This window comes from Bos indicus x Bos taurus, chromosome 10, assembly GCF_003369695.1.
Source record: "Bos indicus x Bos taurus breed Angus x Brahman F1 hybrid chromosome 10, Bos_hybrid_MaternalHap_v2.0, whole genome shotgun sequence".
Lineage (NCBI taxonomy): Eukaryota > Metazoa > Chordata > Mammalia > Artiodactyla > Bovidae > Bos > Bos indicus x Bos taurus.
In genome coordinates, this window is record NC_040085.1 from 95,353,389 (window position 1) to 95,376,653 (window position 23,265).

The 23,265-nt window shown below is 42.6% G+C and overlaps 1 protein-coding gene across 1 annotated transcript in view; it reads left to right on the top strand.

The window, feature by feature from the left end:
- Positions 1–682: 682 nt before the first annotated feature.
- YTHDC2 (YTH domain containing 2) overlaps positions 683–23,265 on the top strand; it is a 119,488-nt gene continuing 96,905 nt past the window's right edge. The window contains exon 1 of the mRNA XM_027552613.1: positions 683–1,040. The gene's annotated coding sequence lies outside the window, so the exon portion shown is untranslated. The remainder of the gene's footprint in view (positions 1,041–23,265) is intronic.

Below are 23,265 nucleotides of genomic sequence, written 5' to 3' on the forward strand. Positions count from 1 at the left end.
GGGCAGGAGCTCCCTGGCTGCTTGCTTTCCCAAGTTCTGAAGTCCAGGAGAAAGTCCTAGTCCAAGGCCCCAAACTCGCTGTCCAGAAAGAAAACTCAAATCTGTACCGTTTGACAGGTCGCCTTACGGACAGAGCCTGTACCCCAGCAGATGTTTGCAGTGACCCAGGCACAGCAAGGACATTCTGCAGAGGTTCTTGGGTCCCAGCACAAGGCCAGGAAGTGTGAGTCACGTGGGGCCTGAGAAAAACCAGATGCTTGGGAAAGAAATAACAGGAGATGTAGAAATACTGTACGGTCTAGACTGAATGCTTCAGTGGTCTCAAGATAAACAAGTAGGCCAAGGGTGAAATGTGTGCACTCAGGCAGCTTTCCCCAAGAGACTTCCAGCTCCTATCTTCAGGAAACAGCAAAGCCTCACTTCTGTGACCACAGGCAAACTTGGCATGCACGTTCTTGCTTTCTTTCAGCTTCATCAGTGTACTTGAATTTATAGGACGGCACATACCCATCGCAAGCATTTCCCCAGATTTTTGGCCCTGATCTTGGGATATATGGAAAGGAAGTCTCTACAGGCGTTTCCTTCCCGCAGGAGGTGCTAACAAAGGTGGCTTCCCTTTTCGAGGAGGGGTCAGTGTTCTGGGGCTCTGCTCTGGCTGTTTGCTCTCCTCAGATATTACTGGCAAGTGGATAAGTGCTGGGAGCCACATATTCACTTCAGATAAGTTTGCAAAGGCTCAGGGAGGACTGGCTGGTCCCAGGAGAGGCTGGAGCCTAATGGTGCTTTAGCCAGATGGTGTCAGAGAACACCGTCGTTCACGTGGGCATTAGAGACAGTCGGCACAAATCTCTCGTTTGACAGGCTAGGAAAACAGTGCTCCAAATCTAGTGCTTGCAAACTTGTCTCTCAGCATTGTTTTCTTCCCACCAGGTTCTGAGGATCCGTCCAGGCTCTGAAACTGTCATAACAAGGGTCCTGTCCAGCTGGGCTCACCCATCTGTGCCTGAGATACGCCAGAGCATTGTCTCAGCTTTCCCAGGGTGAGTTCCTGCGTTGGCTTTGTTTCCAATCATCCTGTTTCTGACCCTTACTTTGATCCTTTGGCTCATGTCCCTCTCCATCCTGATGAACTTTTTGACGTATTATTCTTTTGACTTGACTTAACTGGACTTGTAATCAACTTTCTTCCTCCAGATAGTCCTCTTGGCACCCTTCCAGACCCCCCTCCCACCCTTGCAGACTCTTGTTCAGAGCAGCCCCGATTGGAGATGAGCTAATTCCATCGTTCCTCCCACATCTGGCTGCCTGGGAGGATTGTAGGAAGCAGTTCTACACAAACACATGTGTAATCAAATTATACTAGAAAGCCAGAGTCTTTGTATTTAAAAGCCCCACATTCTCCATCAACAGAGAGACTATCAAAATATTTAGTCTATTAACTAGCCAAATTAATGTTGAAACCACCAAGCTCTTTGAGAACCACAGGTGGCAAGTATCAAAGAATTGACCTCAATGGACAAGTAAACTTTTTAAGTCCTTGAAGAAAATCCAGGCTTGTGATCCCAGGCTTACAAATTAGGCTTGGGATCTATTAATACAGTGTCAGTATATAGTGGTAGTAAAAAAAAAAAAAAGGAAGAAACACAAGTCTTCTGGAGAAAATTGAAAATGTATCCACCTGAACATAATTTAAGTAAATGCTGTGTACTAAGGCAATGCCTTTCAGATTGTCAGCTTTTCAGGTAGACATATGCAAATACCTGTGTCTGCATTCCCCGAGATAAATTCTGTTTTCTGTGCCTCTCAGACCTAATATGTGAATTTAAGGAGTGCAAGTGAGCAGTAATGCTATTTATTCATTGGCCACACCACGTGGCATGTGGGCTCTTAGTTCCCCAACCAGGGATTGAACCTGCATCCCTTGCATTGGAAGCATGGAGTTTTAACCACTGGATTGCCAGGGAAGTTCTTCTTTGTTTTGAGTTACTATTTATATTTTAACCCAGCATTGCCTCTATGATGTTCCAGTCTGCTCAGCAGAGAGTAAAGCATCTTATAATTTCTTCTTTTGGACTTGTGGTTCCCACTGTACCTTCTACCCAAGGAATTTCCCCTCATCTGTGTTTTTCCAAATTCAACCATCCTTGAAAGACACAGAAGGTCCTGCCTCTTTCTTGAAGCCTTCTGTGATGGTACCAGACAACCACGTTTTGTTTTGTCTTTTGAGCTCCTGTACTGCTCATTGTTCTTCCCACTCTTCTAGCATTGGTTGATTATATGAACCAAATACTAAGGCTCATGAAAATTTACCTGGGGATACAGATCAACACACACATGCTTTCTATAACAATACAGTTCCTTAGTTAGGAATCTTAGTTTTAGGATTAAACATAGCTTCCTTTTAGAATAGGTTACAAATTGGCAGCTCATGGAGCATATTCAACACAAGAAGTCAGGTGTTTTTTTTTTTTTTTTTGCCCTACATAGTGTTGGGTGGTCCAATGTTTTAGTAAAGTCAAATTATTATATGCTCAATATTAAAAACTGGGAATTTTCCTCTCTCTCTTTCTCTGTCTCTCTCTGTGTGTGTGTGTGTGTGTATATATATATATATATGTATATATATATACATATATATATATATGTATATATGTATATATATATATTTCTAGCTTTTCTTCAGTTCTCTGAAGATTTGCCAGCACTGGGGTCTCCTGACTCCCTGTAGGAGGAACACTCATTCTGGATGGAGTCAGCACTTTGGTGGCTCCAGTCCTTATGTCCTTCGTGTTTCCACAGCACTGAAGCTAAGGGCCCTCTGCCTTCCATCATCCTCCAAGCACCTCACTTCATTTGCCTTATCTGTCTTGGCTCCTAAGCATCTGAGTTTGCAAGGTCCCTCGTCACGAAATTGTTTTTACCTGCAGTTTCACCTAACTCTTTTTGATTTCTTCAGATTTTAGTAGCCACTTTAAACTTCCTCTTGTCTTCACTTCAGGTATCAACCTTCTTTTACTTAGCTCATTGGCTGCTGAGAATCTTCAGAACTTCAAAGCAACTTAATTTCAAAAGCTCTTAACTACATATTTTGAAATAATCTGTCTTAACTCTCTCAGTTATGAAACACTTCTCATTCACTCTTCCCTCCCTAATTCTTTTCTTAAGAGAAACTGATTTATGATCAACATTGCCTGTTCCATCAGTTTGGTATAAATTAGAAAGAGCAAGGTGTTAGCATTACCACCCCTGCCCAGGTCCCTACAGAATGGAGAGTGGCTTATTTTTCAGTACAAGTGAGAGACATCTTTTACCACCTTGACAGTCATGTTGTCATCCACATTATGGTAAGTCAGCTCCAGGAAGCAAGAACTCATCCCTCCGTGGGCCACACAATTCTGAGGATCTTCCCTGTGAATGAGACCCAGGGCACCAACCTGGCACTTGCGGAAATTAAGCCTGGAAACAGGCTATGCAGCTTTGACTGTGTTCTCTCCCTGATCCAGTCTGTAAATATGCAGTCAAATCTCATGACTCTCTGAGCTAATGGCGTTCAGCTACTGGAAGGTCTTTGGAGGGCAATCAGGTGCTATTAAAAATATGCTAATGGCAGCTTGTGATCTAGCAGTAGGACCCCAGGATTTGGGGTTGGCATGGCAACTGCCAGCAGATAGTTCACGCAGAACAGGAACAACGGAAAGAATTAGAATGAGCTGCTTAAATGCAAGTGTTAATGAAAAATGTGGAACACCTTTGAGGACTAGAGAGAGTTTGTGCCCGCAGCAGCAAAAACCACACACACACACACACACACACATACCCCAGAATACCTGGAAGTGAAATGAAGACCTTCCCTTCTGCTGTGGCCGTGGAAAGCGAGTCAGCCATTAGAAAGAATTTTGTATTTAGCCTGATGGTTTTATAGCAGACCTATGACCTTGAAGAAATCTGTGTGTTTCATGTGTGGATGAGAGACGTGTCATATGTGTATGTGTCTCCCCACCAAGGCTGAAAGAAGAGGTCTGACAGGGAACAGCTTTTAGCAATCTACTGTATCAGAGGCAGTACAGATGGCAGTTTTTGCTTTTAGCTTAACTGAATGTCAGAGAAAAAAAGGGGGGCTCCCTCACAAACACATATCCAACCTGTAGAAAGAGTTGGAGACTGGGTCTTACATTCAGGTGCCTATCAGTTACTGTGAAAGCCCAAGACATGTTAAAATATGTGTGCACTCCATTATTTTATATGTGCCCTGCACTCTTTCCCCTCTTTGTCTGAAGCTGGAAGTTTTACAGTAAGTCTCTGCCACTGTGGGCTTGGGATCACAAAATAAGATTCTTTCCTGCATCTCCACTGCAAAGAGTCAACAGCACCGGAAATGATTTCCCATGGCAGAGATGGACAGAAAAGCAGGCTGAGTTCACTGTCTCCATTAGCCTTGCTAGCTGATGCAGTTGAGGGGAATGACAGAATAAAATCATGTGGAAGGGAGCTAAGACAGGCAGGGATGGGAATGGCTCCAGGAAAACAGAAGTAATATGTCTGCAGCCATCACAGATATCCCACAAGCTGAAGATGGAAATGAAGCCATCTATTACAAATCACACGTATCTTTGGGGGGCAGAGGGAAAGAAACAGAGAGGTAGACAGACCATGAATTAAGTGTGTTGGGGAATATAGAAGGGATCCTGGGAAAAACTGCAAAAGTTCAAAGGACAGTCCATAGGTAGAGAAGTAGGAACGGGCAGAAAAGGAGTTCAATTCCTCAAAGATTCATGTCTCAGTTCACACTGTCCTTAGCTTCACCTGAAACTTCAACTTTGGGAAAAGATTGTGTCATTTGACAAATATACTTTTCCAATGACTTAGGCATAACTTCCTTTTCTTAGTCACTTCCTTCCTTTTCTTTGATACAATAGTCCCTTAAAGAAAAACCAGGAGAGAAAAGCTGGTGGAAATGCTTGTGACTTGAAACAATTGCTATTGTCCCAGACGTGGTCAATCTAGCAGCGACGGACAGGTGTTCTGCCACTGGAAGGATGGACCTAGATACGGCTTCAATAAACAACACCTGGGAATCAAGGTTTTGTGGGGACAGCCTGAAGTTTATATAATTGGGGAAGCCACATTTAAGAAAAAAAAAAAACAGAATTATGATACAAAATTGCTAGGACCCTCCTAGAGCCTGGGAAAAGGTCTGGGCAAGTGAGGAGCCAGGTCAGATGATATTCACTACCTGCTGTATATTTCTATGTCATCACCTGTGGGGGCAGGGGAGGGCCTTTCCATTGAGGGGTCCTTAGGCAAGAAAAAATAGGGTCTATTTATTCTTTTTAATTTAAGCAGTCAGCCAAGATGTAGCCTGGGCTTAAAACACCCGTATTGTTGTCTGCTCATTAGACTAAATTCTACATCCTGTACTGCTAATAGCACTTCCTGAGGAAATGGCCTGGAATTCCAAGATAATATCACTAAGAAATCAAGTGACTTTAAGGTGACACGCTTATCTCTAGAGCTGCCTACATGACTATGGTGTGTCACTGCAAATAAGACGCAATCTCTTGGTCTCGTAGCAATACTGACGTGTGTGCTGTGAAGCTGAAAGAAGCCACAAGGTCCATCTTGGATCCTTCTAGATGCCGAAGGCAGGCAGCTCATTGCTTAGAGGACAAGTACAAATTTAATTAGTGCTACTATAGCGTGAGCCTCCTGAAGAGGGATGTGATAAGAAAGTAGAGCCCTAACGTGATAATTTGTTGTTGTTGTTCAGTCGCTCAGTCTCGTCCAACTCTTTGCAACCCGTAGACTGCAGCACACCAGGCCTCCCTGTCCATCATCAACTTCCGGAGCTTGCTCAGACTCATGTCCATAGAGTCGGTGATGCCATCCAACCATCTCATCCTCTGTCATCCCCTTCTCCTCCTGCCTTCAGTCTTTCCCAGCATCAGGGTCTTTTCCAATGAGTCAACTCTTCGCATCAGGTGGCCAAAGTATTGGAGTTTCAGCTTCAGCATCAGTCCTACCAATGAATATTCAGGATTGATTTCTTGTAGGATTAACTGGTTTGATCTTGCTGTCCAAAGGACACTCAAGAGTCTGAGGTGGTAATAGGAATCTGTTTTTGGGGGGATCTTGGAGAAGGAAATGGCAACCCGCTCCAGTGTTCTTGCCTGGAGAATCCCAGGGACGGGGAGCCTGGTGGGCTGCCGTCTATGGGGTCGCACAGAATCGGACACGACTGAAGCAACTTAGCAGCAGCAGAACACCTGTGCTTCAGTTGCGCAGGAATTTAAAGGGGTCAGGGAATTTCTGTCTTCATCAGGGGATGTCTGTCTTACTGCGGGGCTTCTCTGAGGGTCCTCTTTTCCTGTTTGCTGGTGTCAGGCACAAAGGATGTGAATGGATGAGGACTTTCTTTTGCAAGGGCGCCCTCTTGTGGGAATCTCATTATCTTGAGAGGGATGGGATTATCCACCCATCCTGCTGCCCTACACAAGGCACAATTGTGAGGATTCCCAATGTTTCCTGTAAAGTCTCACAGACCAAGTCTCATCCAGCACTGATCTCTCCTCTATCTCCTTGCTGTGGTTTAACTGGTGCATTTCTCAATTCTGTTGTGCTATGCTTAGTCATTTAGTTGTGTCCGACTCCTTGTGACCCCATGGACTGTAGTCCGCCAGGCTCCTCTGTCCATGGGATTCTTCAGGAAAGAATACTGGAGTGGGTTTGCCATGCCTTCCTCCAAGGAATCCTCCCAACCCAGGGACCGAACCGGGGTCTCCCGCATTGCAGGCGAATTCTTTATGGTCTGAGCCCCCAGGGAAGTTCAAGAACAGTGGAGTGGGTAGCCTATCTCTTCTCCAGGGGATCTTCCCAACCCAGGAATCCAACTGGGGTCTCCTGCATTGCAGGAGGATTCTTTACAAGCTGAGCTACCAGTGTTAGCCTTCTCAATTCTATTAGAGCCTCCTAGACTGAAGCACGCAGAAGGCAATGGCACCCCACTCCAGTACTTTTGCCTAGAAAATCCCATGGACGGAGGAGCCTGGTAGGCTGCAGTCCATGAGGTTGCTAGAGTCGGACACGACTTAGTGACTTCACTTTCACTTTTCACTTTCATGCATTGGAGAAGGAAATGGCAACCCACTCCAGTGTTCTTGCCTGGAGAATCCCAGGGATGGGGAAGCCTGGTGGGCTGCCGTCTATGGGGTCGCACAGAGTCGGACACGACTGAAGCGACTTAGCAGCAGCAGCAGCAGCAGAAATAGCAGTGGGTGCGGGTGGGGAGGGTCTGGGTGGCGAGGATGGTGTCCACAGAGCCGAAGGACGAAAGGGGTTCACGGGGGAGACCGCTGACCTGCTGAAACTCCACCTGCTGAGAAGGCAAAATTCTCCAAGGCCTTTACCACTTAGGCGCTCATTGTTAAAACCTTATCACGAGCCATTTCAGATGAGTGGTGAAAATGACTGACTTGCTAGTTTTAATCACATTTCGATGCTCCTATGAAGAATGAGGGAGGAGCAGGCCCTTTTGCGTCTATTACAAGAAAGGTCCCTGAGCAGGTTTCTGTTTTTATTAATACTTGGCCTTCACGTGGCTCCTGTAAAAGGCTCTGATTTGACTGGCCCTCCAGTCAGGACCACCGTGGCCCTGCACGCCCCCCAGTCTCCCAGCCTTCTGTGAACAATTAGCCTCCCTGACTTCTCATCAGGCTCGAGGAACAATCTAAGACTGTGAAAGTAGGGTAATTGCCATGAATGACTAAAGAAGGCTCCCAGCACTGAAGTGTTACCATGAGCTCTAAAACCTGCAAATCATACGATAATTATTCCTGAAGCGGCTTGGCAGCCCTTAAGTATAATTATCATGTAATCTGCAAGGCATGTAATGTTTTCAAAACAAGCATGAATGGGAAAGAAAGCTAATGAGCCTCTCTCTTTTTTATTAGCACTGCCCTATCTGAGGTCAAAGGGGCCAAGGTGGAGACAGGTCGTGTCGAAGAGCGCCTCCCTCTGGTGGGAGGGCTGTCGCTTTGTAACCTATTGTGACAGGCTTGTTTGCCTGTTGGCTCAAAATAGGGATTCCGTTCCTTCCCACTTTGTTTCCCCTACCTGTAGGTGGCTCAATATTCAAGAGACTCTTAAGGATTTTAAGGTGAACTCAGAGCAAATTACCTTTGTCAGGCCTGGTGGATGGAGGCTTTTCAGTTTGCTTAGATTGCCACGTGGAAAGGGGGCAGTCAGGATAAACGGGCCCACAAAGCCTATGGGTTGTGCTCCTGACCCACCGGGGACTTCCTCCTAGAGAACAGCACGGTGATTACCTGTCTCCTCTGGAGCCATCAACGCCCCGGTGTGAAATCCGGTAACTGTGTTTAAGAAGCAAAGCACAACACAATTTTACAGCTCAGGGCAGGAGACCAAGACAGGCAAATGGTGTGGCTACTTGGGGAGATATTAAGTGAGAGGTAATTTTGAAAACTGCCGCCCGTCTCCAGCCAAGAAAAGCTCATTTAGGTGCAGCAGTGACAAGGGGGCTTGCCCGTGTGGGGTGGTGGTGGGAACCGTTGGATGACAAGGTCCGACAGGGTAGAGGCTGCGCCTTCGTCCTCTGAGCATTCCAGGACACAGGTTCTGCCACACAGAGGGAGCTCAAGAGTAACTGGAGCATTTTGATCCATAAAAAATCTTGACTCTTTCTAGAGCTCTTGGCTTGTAGCCAATTGAGACAGTGGACTGGAGAGAATGAGAACGGGATTTGCTGGCAGGGAACTACAACCACTGTCTCAACGTGTTATCACATGTTCTCCTGCTCCTGCCCAACCCCCACACACCCCTGCCCCAGATCTGGGGAAGCCCCCATCTAGTCCAACCGGGCAGGAAGAGCTTTCTGTGCAGGTGTCTAGCCCCCAGTCAGCCGGGCAGCCCTCCAGGACAGAGCAGTCAAGTCCGATATTGGACAGTACTTGGTCTCACAACAGAGACAAAATGTCAAGAATGGATTATTAAGCATAAAATTATATTATTTGGTTTATTTTATAAACCTACCTAGAAAAACAAATATAGAAAAGTAGACAGAACTGAAAAAGTTACCCAGAATCACTGTAGCCTTTGATGATATTTTTAGACATATTTCTTTAATCTCTTTTTCTATGCAATATTTTGTTTTCCTATAATTGTGGCATATGGCACACAGCATTTGTATCTGACTTTAAAAGTCATAATTGTTTCCCTGTAGTGTTATTATATACTCTCCATAAATATTTTTTATGGCTGTAGTATGACAGGGTCATAGTTTATGTACCCATTATTCTATGATGGCACCATGATATTATTTCCAGTTTCTCACCATTTACTAATAGTGCCATAAAGAACGTCCTTAGGCATATAGCATTTTCTTTCTTTAAAATTATTTTCTTGGGAAAACTTTTATGACCTAGGGTTGGACAAAGGGTTCTTAAAAATGTCACCAACATAGGCTCTGTAAAAGAAAAAATTGGTAGTTTGGACCTCAGCAATTAAAACATTTGCTTGGCTTAAGATACCACCAAGAAAATAAAGAGACAAGCTGTAAATGGGGAGAAAATGTTTGCAAATCACTTTTCTGACAAACGTCATGTGTTCAGGATATATTTTTAAAAAGATCAAAACTCAACAATAGCAAACAACCCATTAAAAAGTGGGCAAAAGACTTGAACAGAATCTTTCCCAGAGAAGATAGAAGAATAGCAGATGTAAACACACGAAAAACATCATTACCATTAGGCAAACGCTGATACAAACATCAGTTAGATATCAATATCCCCCATGAGAGTGGTTGAAAGAAAAAGTGCTGAGAAGCACCTGGCACTCTCATACATCGCTGATAAGAATGCAAAACGGTATAGCCATTCTGAAAAATGGTTTTGTGATTTTGTATGAAGTTAAATAGACTCTAAGCACTGACCCCGAAACTCCACTCCTGAGTATTTACCCTAGAGAAGTGAATACTTACATTGTTCTCACAAAAGCCTCTATACAAGTGTTCACAGTAGATTTGTTTGTAATAACTAGCAGCTGGAAATATCCCATATCCTTCTATGAATGAAGGCATAAGCAAATTGTGGTATATCCATAAATGGAACACAACTAAAAAGTCAAAAGGGAAAAAATATAACTATTGGTATTGAAAAACTTGGAAAAATTTTGAAAGCATTATGCTGAGTGAGAGAAGCCGGTCTCAAAAGCACAAAGGAAGAATGAAAAAAGAGGCAGACTACCCCAGATTGGTGATGGCAGTTTTCGTAGGCAAGGAAACTTACAGAAGAGGCTGGTCTTGGGCGCCTGTAAGACTAGTGGCCTTCCCAACCTGGAGGCCTTCCAGTCACATAAACCTTCCACATAATCTCTCGGTGCTGCGTGCTTGAAAATGGCTCCAGTTGTGGGAATGGTGGGTGGGCAGAATGTACATTCCAAGGAAGGGAAAGAGATGGGAAGCCTCCATTTGCCTGGGTTCAGTTTACAGGTCAACAGACAGTCATGTCCACTTGATGACACTCTCCAGTAATATCTAGTTTGAATGTGTGTCAAGAAATCTGCTCCAAGATATTAACAAGCTGGAAAGTTCTTAATAAGCTTTGCCGTAACTTGGAATGTTAAAAGTGCACTTTTTCCCAAATTTATTTAATTATATTCAAATAAGAGTTGAAATAATAGATTTTTTTAAACTGTAAGGCACTTGAAATATTCCATATTACTTACCACCCTTAACGGATGAGAAGACTGAAGCAAGAAGCATCTCATAGCTAGTTTGTGCAGAACTGTTGTCTGCTGAAAATCCTACCTCCTTCCTCTTCCCTCTGCTCTAGAGTGGTTCTCCTCCTTGGCCCCTAAAATTGTAGAATTTTTTTCTGACTGGTTGGGTGAACTTCCGATTGGTCAGATAGCCTTCTGGTAACATGGACTGAAAACAAAGAGAAGATATACTTCCTAAATTTTCAGAGCACTATGTCTTGAGGGACAAGTAAAATTACCGCAGGCTTATCCATTTTACTTTTTGTTGTATATAGAGCTAGAGAAAATCTAGAAGGGAAAAGGTAAGAATTGCTTTGTTTGCCTGCTACACTCTGGATACCCGCTTTCACCTCAAAATTTGGTTTGGAGAAGTAACAGTAAAATGTGGTAATGACTCAATTCTAAAATCAACTGAGGGAAGTATTTCAGGAGAGGCAAATAAATTTGTTGTAGAGAAAGGAGTTTTCCAATGAGGTAAGGGGGTTGATGTTGGAAGAAATCAATTATAATTGAGTTACTCCTATCTCTAACTTGGCTGTACTCTTCTTGGCTTATGAGTGGGCTCTACTTGTATGAATGCCAGCTGGTAACTGGCAGTTAATATTCAGGGAATGAATGATATTCTTGCCCTATAAAATGTCAACAAAAACTTTTAAGAGTATTGAGTGATATCTCATTTCAGTATAAAGAAGAATTTTCTTAAAATAGTCTTGTTTAAAAGTAGAAAAGGAAAACTTTTTTAAAAAAAAGAATGATGTACCTTGCAGAATCTTTACTCTTGTATTCCTGGGCTAGCAGAGGCCAGAAAAGCACTGATAAGGAATCTAGTGGGTGGCATGAATATACAAAATCTAGGATCCCTTCCAACTCTAAGATTCAAAGATTCTATGGTAAATATGTTATCTTATATTGTCTTATATATTTAAAATTATTCAAGATTTATTCTCTTGTTCAAAACTCTATGTCTTCAATTTCTATCTTTCTTAAATAAAAAGATTTCATAAAAATATTGATGAAACTTGAGGTAGCTATGCTATATGAATATATATTATCTCTATCTTACTTCTATCTATCTATCTGCCACTGCTGCTGCTAAGTCGCTTCAGTCACGTCCGACTCTGTGTGACCCCATAGACGGCAGCCCACCAGGCTCCCCCGTCCCTGGGATTCTCCAGGCAAGAACACTGGAGTGGGTTGCCATTTCCTTCTCCAATGCAGGAAAGTGAAAAGTGAAAGTGAAGTCGCTCAGTTGTGTCTGACTGTTCGCGACCCCGTGGACTGCAGCCCACCAGGCTCTTCTGTCCATGGGATTTTCCAGGCAAGAATACTGGAGTGGGGTGCCATTGCCTTCTCTGATCTATCTATCTAAGCTAGGATAAATATTCATATTATATCACATATATTCATGTACTCCTATGTATGAAGTGCTTTTAGAAACTCTAAGATCTCAGTTACGTAATCAACTGATTTAGGTATCAGTTGATTTCTTTCATCCACCATGAATGACAAGTGCCAAAGTGTGATATGTGGTCATTAACATCAGCAAAATGCCCTAAATGACTCTCTCTGATTCCGTTTACTACCATAAGGGACTGATTATTTGGCGATTCTGTCTACAACTTGGCAATGATTCTAGCCACCTTTTAAACTTATGTAAATATGCATCTATAAGCCTCAAGTATATTTCATATTTGAACTTTTTTCACATTAGCCTTTCTCTCAAGGAAATAATAATGATAACATGATAAATATTTGTAAAGGGATTTAGAGTTTTTAAAGAAATTCTACATACATATCTGATATAGTGCATTTTATATCTTGTTATAGCCTGAATACAATCCTACTGTGATTGTGTGTAGATGTGTGCTTAGCCATGTCTGACTCTTTGCAACCCCATGAACTGTTGCCCTCCAGGCTCCTCTGTCCATGAGGATTATCCAGGCAAGAATAAAGGAGTGGGTTGCCATGCCCTTCTCCAGGGGATCTTACCAACCCAGGGGTCGAACCCAGGTCTCTTGCATTGCAGGTAGATTCTTTACTGTCTGAACCACCAGGGAAACCCTACTATGATTACCATTTTATAGATAAAGACACTTAGAGTCAGTGCAGTTGAGTGTCTTGCCCAAAGTTACCCAAATAGTAATGATTGAATTGGGACTGAAAAACCAGTTTCCATGATTTGACAGTCCTTCCCCACTACACTAATATTGATAAATGTTCTCAGAAATTTCTTCAAATAGGTAATTGAGTTAAAATGGGGTTCTTTGATTTCTGTTTGAATGCTCTTCATTGTACAATGTAGGAATGTGATAAATCTAAGTACTAGAGAAATAGGCTCTGCAGAAACAGACTGATTTATAGAATTTTTCAAAGCCCCTTTACAAAATTGTAACATGATGTATAACTTTTTAATAAATATAATTAGGAAGCATTTAAATGTTGGCAAGATCTGCTACTATATAATGAAGTGACAAATCAAACTGTGGTATAATCTCAAATAGGAATATATAATGACGGTATCTATATAACTCCAAAATAACCGCTTTTTTAGAAAATGACATTGCAGAGCCTAATTTTTTCCATTCATTGGTCACATTTTTTACATAACAGAGGCAAAGTCTCTATTTAAAAAATATAAATACTCATAGGAAAATTGAAGAATTCAGTGCAGCATATCTGGCTTTTCTTGCAGTCATTTTTATATTTGATTTCAGGGTCTGCTTTTTGATCTTAAGCTTCTCAAGCACAAACTGTATCTAGATTATATTTTTCTCAATACACTGTTAGGAACAGAGGAGTGGTCTAAAGAACGTGTACTGAGTTGAATAAAACATGAAACAAATGGGCTTCCCCAGTATTCTACTCTATGATCTGTGGTAAATTTCCAAAGCTGTTTCGGTTTCTCATCGAAATGAGAACCATTCCTTTCACAATAGGCAACCACCCCTTTCTTAAAATCATTTCATCCCAGAACTTGAAAACATTTCTCTCCTGGTTTCCAGCTCTTCCTTTTGCTTTGCCTTTCTCTTTAACGTTGGTGCTTCCCAGGATCCTCTTTTCTACTTCCTTCTGATCTCTTTCCCCATTATGCCTGGGTATCTTCATATACGAATACTCCCCAGATCTTATATGAGCAACTCATATCTTTCAGTGGAGTTGTAGATCTATATATCTAGCCTCCCACTGGATAGCTTCACATCTGCACTTGAATACACAAACATCTAAAACTGAATTTATTCTCTTTCTTCACGGGTGGCTCCTCTTACCATGTCCATCATTTACTTAGTCTTCCAAGCCAAAACCCCTAGAATCCTTGCCTCCCTCTGCTCCTCACTTCCCATCTTCTATGAGCCCCAATACCACATCCATGACATATTCACAGGTTCTGGGGATTAGTATGTGGATATCTTGAGGGCCATCATTCTGCTTACCACATGATCCATCAGCTTATCTTTACTAAGATGAAATGGCTATGTCTTTCTACCTTTGTCTCAATCATCCCATTGTATCCAACCTGTTGGAAGGATTGGAAGATTGTGACCTGGGTGAGTTCTCTGCAGCAGAGTTGGTTCCCGACAGGCTGATCGCTCAGGGTTGTCTGCTGACAGCACTCTTAGAAGCTGGGGCAACAAGCTCCTTTCTTGAAGGAAGAACTGTATGGTGTATCTCCAAGTTCATCAAAGTTCACTCTTTGAGCCATTTGGATTCACTTCTTCACAACTGTTTCGGGAACAGCTCCTCTTGGATTCTGGTGAGTCTTTCTGTCTGGGAGAGTTTCAGAATACGTGGTGGGAAGAAGCACAGTTCTGACCACTGCTGCAGATCCCAGCTGACACTCATCTTCTCCCTCCCCACTAGCAAGTCTAGACCCCTGGCTCACCTCGTGGCACAATGTAGATCCTGATTTTTGATCAAAGCTCTTGTTCATTTAATGTTACAAGTGAACAAGGGAGTATGAAAGTGGTGCCCACATGAATCACTCAACATATTCTTTGCCCCTGGTGTATACTTGTGGCCCTGCCTCTTCTGAATAACTGGGATCAGTTACTTTAGCCTAGATGGTGACTTCTCTTCTTTCCTGCTGATATCTGTTTCCCTTGGTGGAAGAGTTCTTGCACTGAAGTTCAAGATTTCTAACCCTGCAAAGCCAAGAGCCTTATGAACAGGAGGCACCCATTTCTCAAATGGGTCACGGAAGTCAAGGTAAGTGTGGTCACTTTGGCTTCTGCCCCTTGGCTGCTAGATCTTTTTAGTCTTCCTAATAAGGATGCAGCACTAAATGAAGTCTTTGATTCAAGATATGTCCTGTGTCCTGGAGGGTGTCCACCATGCTCATAAAGTATCACCCTCAAGCTGGCATTTTAGCTGTACTCTCAGGAGGCTATCCTACTTTGTTCCCAGAAGCTTCTTAGTGTGGAGTATGAGATGGCACCAGTGAATCCTGTGGTCATGGGCCCCTTCCTGTGCTTCAGGTAATATGAGTTCACTGATTTGCCATAATGTTTTATGGGGCTCCTGGGTCCATAGAACAAATACACGGTACGCTCTTGGTTCATAACACTGCTGAAGCCCTGCAGGTTGGAACGGCAAACCCACACCAGGAATATGTGTCTAGTATGATCATGAATCACTGGCCCTTTCGGACTAAAAGTGGCCCAGTGTAGTCAACTTGCCAGCAGATGGTCAGTTCATCTCCTCAAAGAATGGTGCCATATTGGAGTCCAAGCATTAGTCTCTGTTCACGGCAGGCTGCACATCAAGCAGCAGTGGCAGCAACACCAGCCTTTGTTAAGGGGGCGCCTGGCTGGCTGGGCCTGGGCATAGCTTCTGTGTCTGTCTTCATGGCTGCTTCATGTACATGTCTGTTGTGTCGGCAGTGGTAGGGCTGATGACACGGCCTTGCTGGGGTTATCTGGTTGAGTCATTTTGTCTGCTTTGTGGCTGAGTGCCTCTTCTCTGTGAAGGCAATGGCACCCCACTCCAGTACTTTTGCCTTGAAAATCCCATGGATGGAGAAGCCTAGTGGGCTGCAGTCCATGGGGTCGCTAGAGTTGGACACGACTGAGCAACTTCAGTTTTACTTTTCACTTTCATGCACTGGAGAAGGAAATGGCAACCCACTCCAGTGTTCTTGCCTGGAGAATCCCAGGGACGGGGAAGCCTTGTGGGCTGCCATCTACGGGGTCGCACAGAGTCGGACACGACTGAAGCAACTTAGCAGCAGCAGCAGCAGCCTCTTCTGTGTAGTTGACGCCCTTTGGTAGACTTTAAAATGTGAGAGAATCATCTGTTTTTGCCCTCCCTGTGTGCTTTCATGCATCTCCACCCAGTCCTCCTTGTCTCCTCATTTTTCTAATCTTCCTGCCTTCATGCTCCTGGCCATATGGCTGGGCCATTTGCCTCTACCTGTGAGTTGTACATACATTCTAACTTGGGCCATTTCTCTCTATACAAAGTGGATGACCCCTTGAAGCTTTGCTTATTGGAAAGATTTTTCCTTGCTACAGTTTTGGTTCTCAGGGAAGGTGTGCAGGATATCTGTTAGGGAGTTTCCTTGATTTCCTTGCAAGGACTGTGGGAAAAAGAGAATGGAAGCAAGATTAGGTAGGGGGAGAAGGACAGCTTGTTATGGGGCTGATGGCAATCTGATAGGAAACTCTGGAGCTAAAATGATCTTTTAGAGTTGTGCTATGCTGTTCTGTCATGGCTGGGCCTTCATATCTCCATCTCAATTAGTCACCGGGTCTAGGCTGCTCTGAGAAAGGCATGATTCTGTCAAGGAGTTTCTGTGAGGCTGAGTCAAACCCTGAACGGTTTGACAGCTAAAGGCTGCAACTGCTGACACTCCCAGAATCTGAACAGGTCTTCTCTTGTAGGGGGATTGGATGGCATGTTTCTGTCTCCACACAGAATCAGAGAGCCTGAACTCAAATCCTGTCTGTCTTATTACTTTCTGGGTGATCTTGGATAAATTAATTAACTGTTCTGTATTTCAATTTCCTCATCTGCAAACTGGCAGTCACAGCGTTACTTATTTCCTGGGGATATTGTGAAATTCTGGGACATAATTCATGTAAAGCGCATTATATAGACCACTAGGAAGAGTCCAGTGAAACTCAACTATTTTTTTTTTTTTATTAGAAAACTAGATCAGGCTATGCATCACAGTGCTTCCAGAACATTTCCTGTTGGATAGCTATCATCAGACCTTCTCCTTTTAAAATGTGTTCTATTTTTCTTTCTGAGTCTAGATGTAGGGAGTTGTTGTTTTTGTTCAGTTTCTCAGTCATGTCCGACTCTTTGTGACCCCATGGACTGGGTCATGCCAGTGACCTCATGTGACCCCATGCCAGGCTGTCCTGTCCTTCACTGTTACCTGCAGTTTGCTCAAACTCATGACTCAGTGACACCATACAACCAACTCATCATCCTCTTTCATCCCCTTCTCCTCCTGCCTTCAATCTTTCCCAGTATCAGGGTCTTTTCCAATGAATCGGCTCTTCACATCAGGTGGCGAAAGTATTGGAGCTTCAGCTTCAGCACCAGTTCTTTCAATGAATATTCAGAGTTGATTTCCTTTAAGACTGACTGATTTGATCTTCTCGCTGTCCAAGGAACTCTCAAGGGTCTTCTCCAGCACCACAGTTTGAAGGCATCAGTTCTTTGTCACTCAGCTTTTTTTATTGTCTGTTCTCACATCTGTATTTGACTACTAGAAAAACCATAGCTTTGACTAGATGGACTTTTGTCAGCAAAGTAACATCTCCGCTTTTTAATATGCTGTCTAGGTTGGTCATAGCTTTTCTTCCAAAGAGCAAGCAACTTTTAATTCCACAGCTGCAGTCATCATCTGCAGTGATTTTGGAACCCAAAATATAAAGTCTGTCCCTGCTTCCATTGTTTCCCCATCTATTTACCATGAAGTGATGGGACTGGCTGCTATGATCTTAGTTTTTTGAATGTTGAGTTTTAAGTCAGCTTTTTCACTCTCCTCTTTCACTTTACAGAGGCTCTTTAGTTTCTCTTCATTTTTTGCCATAAGGGTGGTGTCATCTGCATATCTGAGGTTATTGATATTTCTCCCGAGAATCTTGATTTCAGATTGTGCTTTATCCAGCCCAACATTTTGCAAGATGTACTCTGCATATTCATCAAATAAGCAAGGTGACAATATATAGCCTTGACATACTCCTTTCCCAATTTTCAACCAGTATGTTGTCTATGTCTGGTTCTAACTTGCTTCCTGACCTGCATACAGGTTTCTCAAGACACAGGTTAGGTGGTCTGGTATTCCCATCTCTTTCAGAATTTTCCACATTTCTTGTGATCTACGGAGTGCTCAAGACTCTCTAAGCCAGGCTTCAGCAGTACATGAACTGTGAACTTCCAGATGTTCAAGCTGGTTTTAGAAAAGGCAGAGGAACCAGAGATCAAATTGCCAACACCTGCTGGATCATGGAAAAAGCAAGAGAGTTCCAGAAAAACATCTATTTCTGCTTTATTGACTATGCCAAAGCCTGTGATTATGTGGATCACAGTAAACTGTGGCAAATTCTGAAAGAGATGGGAATACCAGACCACTTGACCTGCCTTTTGAGAAACCTGTATGCAGGTCAGGAAGCAACAGTTAGAACTGGACATGGAACAACAGACTGGTTCCAAATAGGAAAAGGAGTATGTCAAGGCTGTATATTATCACCCTGCTTATTTAACTTATATGCAGAGTACATCATGAGAAATGCTGGGCTTGAAGAAGCACAAGCTGGAATCAAGATTTCCGGGAGAAACATCAATAACCTCAGATATGCAGATGACACCACGCTTATGGCAGAAAGTGAAGAAGAACTAAAGAGCTTCTTGATGAAACTGAAAGAAGAGAGTGAAAAAGTTGGCTTAAAGCTCAACATTCAGAAAATGAAGATCATGGCATCTGGTCCCATCTCTTCATGGCAAATAGATGGGGAAACAGTGGAAACAGTGGCTGACTTTATTTTTGGGGACTCCAAAATCACTGCAGATGGTGACTGCAGCCATGAAATTAAAAGACGCTTACTTCTTGGAAGGAAAGTTATGACCAACCTAAACAGCATGTTAAAAAGCAGAGACATTACTTTGCCAACAAAGGTCCATCTGGTCAAGGCTATGGTGTTTCCAATAGTCATGTATGGATGTGAGAGTTGGACTATAAAGAAAGCTGAGCACAGAAGAATTGATGCTTTTGAACTGTGGTGTTGGAGAAGACTCTTGAGAGTCTCCTGGACTGCAAGGAGATCCAACCAGTCCATCAAAAAGAAAATCAGTCCTGGGTGTTTTGGAAGGACTGATGTTGAAGCTGAAACTCCAATATTTTGGCCACCTGAAGTGAAAAGCTGAGTCATTTGAAAAGACCCTGATGTTAGGAAAGATTGAAGGCAGGAGGAGAAGGGGATGACAGAGAAGGGATGGTTGGATAGCATCACCGACTCAATGGACATGAGTTTGGGTAAACCCTGGGAGTTGGTGATGGACAGGGAGGCTTGGCGTGCTGCAGACCATGGGGTTGCAAAGAGTCGTACACGACTGAGCGACTGAACTGACCTGACACAGTCAAAGTCTTTAGCATAGTCAAGGAAGCTGAAGTAGATGCTTTTCTGGAACTCTCTTGCTTTTTGGATGATCCAACAGATGTTGACAATTTGATCTCTGGTTCCTCTTCCTTTTCTAAATCCAGCTTGAACATCTGAAAGTTCTTGGTTCCTGTACTATTGAAGCCTAGCTTGGAAAATTTTGAGGATTACTTTGATAGCATGTGAGATGAATGCAATTGTACAGTACTTTGAACATTTTTGGTACTGAAATGAAAACTGACCTTTTCCAGTCCTTTGGCCACTGCTGAATTTTCCAAATTTGCTTACAGATTGAGTGCAGTACTTTAACAGCATCTTTTAGGATTTGAAATAGCTCAGCTGGAATTCCATCACCTCCACTAGTACTGTTCACAGTGATGCTTCCTAAAGCCCACTTAAGCTCACACTTCAGGATGTCTGGCTCCAGGTGAGTGATCACACCATCGAGGTTATCTGGGTCATGAGGATCTTTTATGTATAGTTCTTCCAGGTATTCTTGCCACCTCTTCTTAATATCTTCTGCTTCTGTTAGGTCCATACCATTTCTGTCCTTTATTATTCATTATTCATCTTTGCATGAAATTTTCTCTTGATATCTCTGATTTTCTTGAAGAGATCTCTAGTCTTCCCCATTCTGTTTTTTCCTCTATTTCTTTGCATTGTTCACTTAAAAAGGCTTTATTATCTCTCCTTGCTGTTCTTTGGAACTCTGCATTCAAATGGGCATATCTTTCCTTTTCTCCTTTGCCTTTCACTTCTCTCCTTTTCTCAGTTATTTGGAAGGCCTCCTCAGACAAACATTTTGCCTTTTTGCAGTTCTTTTTCTTGGGATGATTTTGATCACCACCTCCTATACAATGTTATGAACCTCTGTCCACAGTTCTTCAGGCACTCTAAGAGATCTAATCCCTTGAATCTATTTGTCACTTCCACCGTATAATCATAAGGGATTTGATTTAGGTCATACCTGAGTGGCCTAGTGGTTTTCCCTACATTCTTCAATTTAAGTCTGAAGTTTACAATAAGGAGCTAGCTATACAGTATATAGATTCACATCTCTGGAGTAGTCTGGTATTTTCCTTGCACACACGGCATCTCTTATATGCAGGAGGCTTGCATTTCTTCTTGCAGCTAAAGGATATGGCAAACACAGTATGGAATCTTGGGGCAGGCTGAGCGTGGGGATGGCTGGACATCACCATTTTCTCATGACCCCAGATGGTGACTGGCTCTCCAGCAACCTCCACCTCAGCTATCTGTGAAGAGGAGCCTTCCATCGGGCATGTACTCAATGTTGGTTGATTTTAAGTAATCCCTAGCTAAATATCACCTTTTGTAAGGAGCCTAGACACCTTGGATTTAAGCTGAGTAACCATACTTTGTTGAGGTATCAGACTGGCCCCTAGTGAAGGAAACAGTGAGGTCAAAGGCCCCAGAGAGGAGCATTCCGATCCAGCATCTTAGGTAAAGCCCCTAGGGCAGTGTCTTTGGACTGCAACCCATAAAATGCAAAATCATTTTATTTATTTAAGTGGATGTGACTAGCTTTTTTTCCCCTTTGAATGAGCTAAAGAAATATAAAATATCTGAATGTATTAATATGTAACTTAATAATCTTACATTATTCTTACATAATCTTACTGTTTCAGAAAGCTTTTTCATTTGTTCATGTATTGTTTTTTTCTGGAATACAATGTAGAAAGAGTGTGTATTTGGTTGTGTGTCTGGTTGAAATACACAACCTTAGGGAGGAGAGACTTATAATAATAAAAACAATTACCCTGACACTCTTAGTCCAGAAGCCTTACTTTTGTTTCCTTTTTTTTTTTTTTTTTTTTTTTGAGGAAGGGTTTGAAACATTTATCTTAATCCTGTCCTTTTCATTCATCTTCTGTTCATCCTACTTGGGATAATCAAGGAAGAAAACATTTTCTTCTGTTCCTCCTATGCCCCTTCTCAATTTCAGGCAGTGCCCAGGTAGGTCTAGAAGGCTGGACTGCTCCAATTCTCACTCCTCTGGGGCAAAACAGTCAAGAGTGAGCTGGGTTGCTGGGTTCTGGGAAGGGGTCGCAGATACCTTCTTAACTGAGATAGATGACGTCAGTGAAAAAATTACAGAAAATCTCCTTTGGATCCTCAAACCTAGATTGCTAGGCAGAAATCTGGAGCCAATGTGCAGAGACAAACGGTGTTTAAAACAAAGTAGAGGAGGAAGGGTTGATCTTCAGTGTTGAAATGGGAAGAGGGGAGGTTAAGGGGAAGAATTCCCAAAATGAGAAACAGCCATAGTAATGCTTCATGATCTGAAAATGAGAAAAACTAAAAATCTGTAAGCTCCTTCCTTATCTACATATTTACATATTTTAAATATGACCAGAAGGAGATGATGGAGGTGTGTGTTACATGGGCATATCCATTTCCAAATTATGTAGCTAATTGTGCATTTCAATGCATATACATTTTACTTAAAAAAACCCAATAGATTCCTCCCACCATGTAAGGATACAGTGAAAAGGCTCCAGCTATGAACCAGGAAGGAGGTCTTCACCAGAGAAGGAGACCATGCTGGTATCTTGATCTTGAACTTTCAGCCTCCAGAACCATGCAAAATAAATTTCTGTTGTCATATATATATATATATATATGTCAAATTTATGTATATATGAGAGAGAGAGAGGGCAACAGAAATTTATTTCTCATGATTCTGGAGAGGACCATGAGAAATAAATTAGATATCAAGAGGTCCTCTTGATAAATTTAGACCTTGAGATCCTCTGGTAAAGATGTCCTTCATATATATATATGACAACAGAAATATATACGTAAAATTGAAAAGAGTGGGAAGTGTATGGGGCTTCCCTGGTGGCTTAGATGATAAAGAATCTGCCTGCAATGAAGGAGACCTGGGAAGTGTATGGTGGTATATATGGGTCAAGAATGGTTGATTATAAAGGCTGGGTGATGGGTACTTGGGGATTCATGATATTATTCTGTTTACTTTGTGTTTGAAAATTTCCACAATATCTCGAAAGCCATTAGCAGTCTTCCTTGTTATTAATCCATCCAAGGGCTGATATTATGTTTTTCTCCATAACCTCTAACCAACATGGAAGCAATGAATGGCTACACTTTTCCACATTCTTAACTGCTCCCAACAGCCAAGTCCTGAAGTCGGTAGACAAAGCTCTCCAGGAGAGGCATAGCTACCACATTTACACTGGACAACCAGAAGAGATCTAAAAGAGATAATAGATTTGTGTCTGAAAAATTTATTACATCCAGCATTTCTCCATTGACTCTACAGATCTCTTTATTTATTTTAATTGGAGGCTAATTACTTTACAATATTGTATTGGTTTTGCCATACATTGACATGAATCAGCCATGGGTGTACATATGTCCTCCATCCTGAACCCTCCTCCCATATCCCTCCCCATCCCATCCCTCAGGGTCATCCCAGTGCATCCGCCCTGAGCACCCTGTCTTATGCATAGAACCTGGACTGGCCTCTTTAATGTCAGACCTTTCCAGAAGCCTGTGGAGGTAAGAAGAGACTTGTGCTTGTTATATCTGTTGTGCCTTGATAATTAAGGAGGCAATACGACCTGTAGCTACCTAGCAAGTACCTGATGTTGTAAATGATGACAGAGAAGGTGGGATGGCAACAACTGGAAATTCAACACATGTGGTTTGCTCTAACAGGAAGCCACAAACTAATCCTTGAGACTCAACACAGCATGAAACTTGCAGAATTGCTTTCTCAGAGCTAAGAATATAAAGCCTTGCTAGTGAGGAAGTGGTCCCCTCATCACTTCCTTATTAACAGGTCCAGAGTGAGGGTGTGCTGCCAGAGGCTGATCTTGATGTCTAATGACATGAAGCAGAACTG